This window comes from Amphiura filiformis, chromosome 11, assembly GCF_039555335.1.
Source record: "Amphiura filiformis chromosome 11, Afil_fr2py, whole genome shotgun sequence".
Classification (NCBI taxonomy): domain Eukaryota; kingdom Metazoa; phylum Echinodermata; class Ophiuroidea; order Amphilepidida; family Amphiuridae; genus Amphiura; species Amphiura filiformis.
Genome location: NC_092638.1, coordinates 16438428 through 16444660, shown reverse-complemented (window position 1 = coordinate 16444660; position 6233 = coordinate 16438428).

Below are 6233 nucleotides of genomic sequence, written 5' to 3'. Positions count from 1 at the left end.
TTCCAGAACTGCCCTTGTTTCAATTCAACTCACCACACACATGATATTTATCAAATGTTGCAAGCTATATCTAGTATGCTTGAACGTGAAAAAAATCAAAATACAAAAATATCATGTTTTAAGCCATATTGTAACATTTCCATACAAAAAGTTTAGTATTTCTTTGTTAGCTTTTACTGTCGGATATGTCCCCTTTTAATTTTGAGCTTAACAACCAAGGTAATGCAAAGAAAATTGGAATTTACTACCAGGGCTAATGTAAGCCAATGAGTGTCACTCCGCGGGTTGTGCTTTCTGGCATGGTCCTTTGGTGTATGATCATCCTGCGTACGTATTGTGTTATGACCATTGCATATGCGTTCAACCAATATTTTCATTGTAGTAAGTAAACGACGGTTGCTTTGTTTTATTTAAAATCTTGAAATTTTAACAAAACTACAGCACCTGAAGTCTTGGTTTTTGCAGGGTATTTTAGTTTAATAAAGTACATCACAATCATGTTAAAAAATAACAGAATTTTGGAAAAGTATTGAGGGTGTCGTCCTCAGCGAATGTTACAATTAATATGGCTTTAGTTTGTTTCTTGTTCACATGTTATATGTACATCTTTGGTAGAATAGTGTATCAACAGTAAATTTTTTTCACTGGTTGATTAAATATCAATTTTGGATTAACTGTACTTGACATCAGTGTATCATTTCTTTGGGTGCATCACATACTGATTACTGATCTATCTCAAACGGCTGCCTTGTATGACTTTTTATTATTGTCATCTAATTATGTTGAGATCCTGTAACATTACATGTAATGTCAATAAATTTATTTTGAGGTATTGTCAAAATATTACAATCCCATATGCATGTCCATTCATAAAGAAAGAAGCATGCTGGAATATCAAGTAACAATTTGAAATACAACAGAAAACAGTGGCATGATCGACAGGAATTTTTAAATACAATAATGATAATAAAAATCACACAAGGCAGCCTTTTGAGATAGATTAGTATGTGATGCATGCGACAAATTCACATAATATTTCGTATTTTGTTGGAAATATTCACAGCGATAATATATTTTGTATTTTTAGCATAAATGAATTTGTGCAAGTGTATTAAGAATAATATTATGATATTAATGTACATAAATTTATGTAAATAAAGTGTATTGCAAATATTTATATAACCAAGAAAAATATTTTATTAATGGAAGCACTGAACCTTTGCATGAGTATAGATTCAACTGGAATAACCAAAATAATTTGGCAAATTTAAGCGCATGTTAGATGGAATATGATATGTGAGGACTAGCTCTGATAGGTGCTTAATGGTAATTAAAGCCGTAACATATGATTTTTGTCAAATTTTTATTTTGTTTCTCTTTACCCAAAATAATGAAATAATATTAGCAACTGCTGGGAAAGTGAAAGAACCCCCAATGTCTATTTTGGTCGTTTAACATGGATTTCTATGACGGACATGTCATTGTCAAAATTGCTCTGTTTGGCTGATTCCATTTTAGTGTAAGTTGGTATATGTGTCTATTTTGGTCGTTTAACATGGAGTTCATTGTCAAAATTGCTCTGTTTGGCTGATTCCATTTAGGTGTAAGTTGGTATATGTGTAAATAATATATGCCTAAAAGTTGGGTTTGAAAAAATTAACTAATTTCATATTATACAATATACTGCTCATGAGGGATCTGGTGGAATCTATTGTCAAAGCTAGGCTGGCCTTGCTTTGTTTTGATTGAATGTAGCCTACGTAGGCCTACATGCATGCATGCATGCACAAAGTACGCATACAGTTGAGTGGCTAAAGCTTAGCGTGAAAGTTGTAAATCTCTACAATACCGCAGTGAAACGAGTTAACCATGTTCTCTGTTATTTTACCATGAAAATTAAGATACTGATCCTGATGTAACTCAGATTTATGCCATGAAACCGTCGTATTGTAGCTGCACTTCTGTGCTGCTTGTGTGCTTCGCAAGACAACATGACTTGCTAGAAAGTTGCTACACATTAATACCCCGGAACCGGTACTGATATCCCGCGTATGTGGCGAGTTGCACCGATCACTAGGAACTGCGACGCTGCTATGCGGTCATCTGGCGCTCAGAGGAGATAGTAAAACTATTTCCGGGAGATAGTACTTTGAATAGTACCCGTTCCGTCATCGATCGGCTTTTTGATTGCTTTGCAAAATAGCAAAACTATTTTTGGTCACATGATACTCGTTTAACCAATTAATGACAAGAATATATTAATGAAGGATATAATATAAAATAGTACATTATGGCTTTAAAGCTGCAGAGCGAGTGTCATCAAACAAGGCCACAGCAATACATAATTTGAATCCCAGTTAGTGGAAGTTTGGTAATGTTTAGTCAACTGACAAACCTTAATTTCTAGTGGGAGCTAAGACTATGCATGAGGATAATGCATTTTGCTAACATGTTTATCAGATCTATATAAACACATTTCAACACTTGGGGACAACATAATTTAATATTAACCAAGTAATTCTTTGTAAATGTTCTACAAGAAATGTTGAATTTTGGTGTATCCCCAATAAATGATTTTCTTGTAATCCCTCCAATTGTGGATTGTGGCTTAACATGTTTTCTCAAGGTATATTTACTATGGATGGTCAAGCTGCTCGAAACATGCATACAATTATACGCTTAAACTTGGATGTCACATCCCTGATTGCATCTTGAATGTCCAAGATGCAGTCTTGGACAATGGTTATGTGTATATAATCTTTGATTCTCTTGGCCATTCATAATTTTCATGCATATATATTCTGCTTAATAACTTATTCCTTAAGGTGGTATTACACCCCTTGATAAATTTGAGACTATTTTTGCATTTTTCTCAAAAAATAATAACACACTGGTACCAAAAGTTATGTGACTCAAGACAAGTGGTACGTTATTGATGATAAGAACAGAGGTACAGCTTTTCTTAACATGTATAATGAACCACTTGTCTTGAATCACTGAAATTTCAGTGAAGTAATTGGATTCCTTGCCCCTATAATATACATAAAAAATTTTACCAGTGTGTACTTATTTTTTTGAGAAAAAAACAAAAATAGTCACAAATTTATCAAGGGGTGTAGTACCACCTTAAGAGTTGTCAAATGTGAATTACTCAGAGCAGTTTCTATTTTTAACATTACAGTAATAATATATTTATAGACGAATCCAATTTCACGCATTCCTATACCTTAATGGCTGCCAAAGTTGGGTCCCCGTCGGCTCAATCTTACTTAAAATGTGACATAATGCGGCCTTGGAGGGTATTTTAAACTGCATTCTATCACCCGTGTTACACTTAGACAAAAGAATGATGACAGTTTACAACACAAAAGAATCTAAAATCAATTTTTAAGCGGCTTTTTGGTGTTGCGGGGACCCAAAGATGGCCGACCAAATCCTGACCATGACTTGGCTTGTTGGATTCGTCCTACTTTCTAATAGTGCTGGCACCAGGATTTTTTCCTGGGGGAGAATGAAGGGGTGGGGGTTGTAATCTGACAATTTGCCTAAAATTTGTAAACCTAAAACTTGGAAATATGTTCTGCTTATCTGGAAGCCAGGGGAGGGGGCAAACCTAAGATTGAGGGAAGCTCATGCTGAATATCTCCTGAATATTCTTCTTGAATTATTTCGGTGGAAATCTAATTTGATTTTCATTATAATGCACAATATGTGATCATCTCTGTAAATATTTTAATTATATGTTAAATAAAGAGAACAATGCATAAAACACAATTTATTTGCACATTTTATATGATTGTCATTGGCATTATTCTGACATTTCCCCATAATCATGATAATGAAATTTCAGAAGGATGTATTATTAAGTTTGTGTTGTTTTTAATAACTATTAAAACTGTGCAGGGAGCCATTTACAAGATGTTATTCAGGAGTAGAATCTAAGAGCAAGACTTGACAGCCTGCCCTTGAGATAGGGATTAGGGTTAGGATTTTCTTAAATAGATTTGGTAGCACAATAATAGCACAAATGATAGGATTAGTACTCTAGGAGCACAATGGTTAGGGTTAGTACTCCAGGGGCTTTGTGATTAAAACTTCTTTTTCTAGCCACCCACTCCACACCTCAGGATTTTTTTTAATAGAAGATGGTGTCAAAAATATTAGTTTGTGTTCCAGGAGCAATATGAGCACTGTGCTCCAAGAGCACTAAGTGTGGACAATAACTCAATTTAGCTGTATAGGCCTATTTTTCTCATGTAGCATCCCCCATCACTTGCATACAAAAAGTGAGCTTCACCCCTAAAAAACTTTTTGGGGCAATTTTGAGCAGTTAAACATGAAGTGGTCCCTTTTCATTTTGGGGCGAGGTGCGGTACGCCGCACCCGCCCTATATTAGTCTGGCTTTTGACCTACTTTTTCACATGCAGCGTTGCAGAAAATATTTGTGCTGGTTATATACCCAAAAACCCACAGAGGGGATAGTAGTTTACAGCGAGTTTTGTAATTATTACTTGATTTTGATATTTAAGTAATACGATAAAGTCATCATAGGCAGTAATGTGTTGGTTTTAAAAGAAATAACAACAATAATTATTTAATAGAAATACTATTCGGAAATTGCAGCAAGATTTGCAGATGTCTTTATTTGAACAGTACCAGTTCTCCAGTTTTGCTAGTTTTCCTAATCTTTGGGCTAAATTAATAGCATCATGAAGGTCGTAATTGTATACTGACAGCTTGTATGTGCATTGTGTTCAGTGTGTACATAGGCTATTTACTTTTCAAATCTTGTGACAAATTGTGCTTGCTGATGCTTGTATAAGGTATTATAGACAAATTATTAGAATGCATGTGCAGCCCTAGCTGTCCTGCATGTATGTAGCACCAGTAGAAATGGCCAAGGTTGAATAAAATAAATAAACATATGAATATTTTATTCCCTGGATTATATTTGTTGGGACAAAATAATGATATAGTTTGACGCTTTGAAATACAGTTATGTTAATCATGATGAAGTTAGAAAGTTAAAAAATAATATCGAAATATTGTAAAATCAATCTTTTCCCCTCATAGTTGTATCAAAACAATATATTGAGCAAATAGATATGACCGATTTTGAAACTTTGATATGGAAAGATTAATAGCCCAGACCTGTTGTCTCACCAGAGAACTGATGAGCAGAAGTCTTCCTATCTGATGATAAAAAAAACTCTAGGTATGATAACGAAAATGTTTTAAATAACTATTAGAGAGCTTGCGAAATGAAGTTACTTTAACTTTAACTTTAACGTCTAGAGGATTATAGAGGATTATGTATTCAAAACCAAGGTGGTTTTGAATATACATAATCCTCTAGACGTTAAAGTTAAAGTTAAAGTAACTTCATTTCGCAAGCTCTCTATTATCTACACAAATTTTATAACAATGTTTTATATAAAATGCTAATATAAAACGTTTTCTGTTATGATGTAAAGGGTTAATATAAAAACAGGGAAAATCTGTTCCAACTGACCAGCAGGGAACCAAAGGATGGATCCAAAAGGATACAACAGTAGCAATGGAATGATGGATAAGATTAAAATCCGGAAAAATATGACACAACATCGATTTCCAATGGGGGAATAACACAAAACGTATAATTCTATTCATTCTTTCATTTCTCTTGACAATTTTTCATTTGCTCGCCCTATTCCTTTTAAAGGAATTTTTATTACTTTCTTATTTGGATTTGGGCCTTCTTGGACATTTTTACCCGGATCGGTTTCCTTTTCTTGAGGATCCCTATTTCTGGGTTTTTTACACATGATGCATTGCATGTGAAAATGTTTTGATTTCTAGGAACACGACATGAAAGGTCATTTTTATACCAGCAAAACTTCCGTGTCATGGTCTTGTCTCGTGTTCATTTGTTTCCAACATTCCTGATGTTGGAAAGATTTGCCAGATGTACAACAATCTGCACAAGTCTGGGGATTTTGAATAATGCCTTCCATTTTAAGAAAGAACTGATTATGAGTCGAAACTTGGTTCATCCAGAAGCGTCACAAAATAAGGGGCAACTTTCTGTCGCTGGAAAAAAAATTACCCTATAGGCCTATGTACTTTCGCTAAAATTCAAGTCCAAACATTGTAATTTTCTCATTTTTTCATTGAATTTTGGGTAAAACCTCCAGAAGTGGAAACAAGTAGTGCATGATGGTGTAAAATCTCTAGAAATCGGCATCCTCCGGAA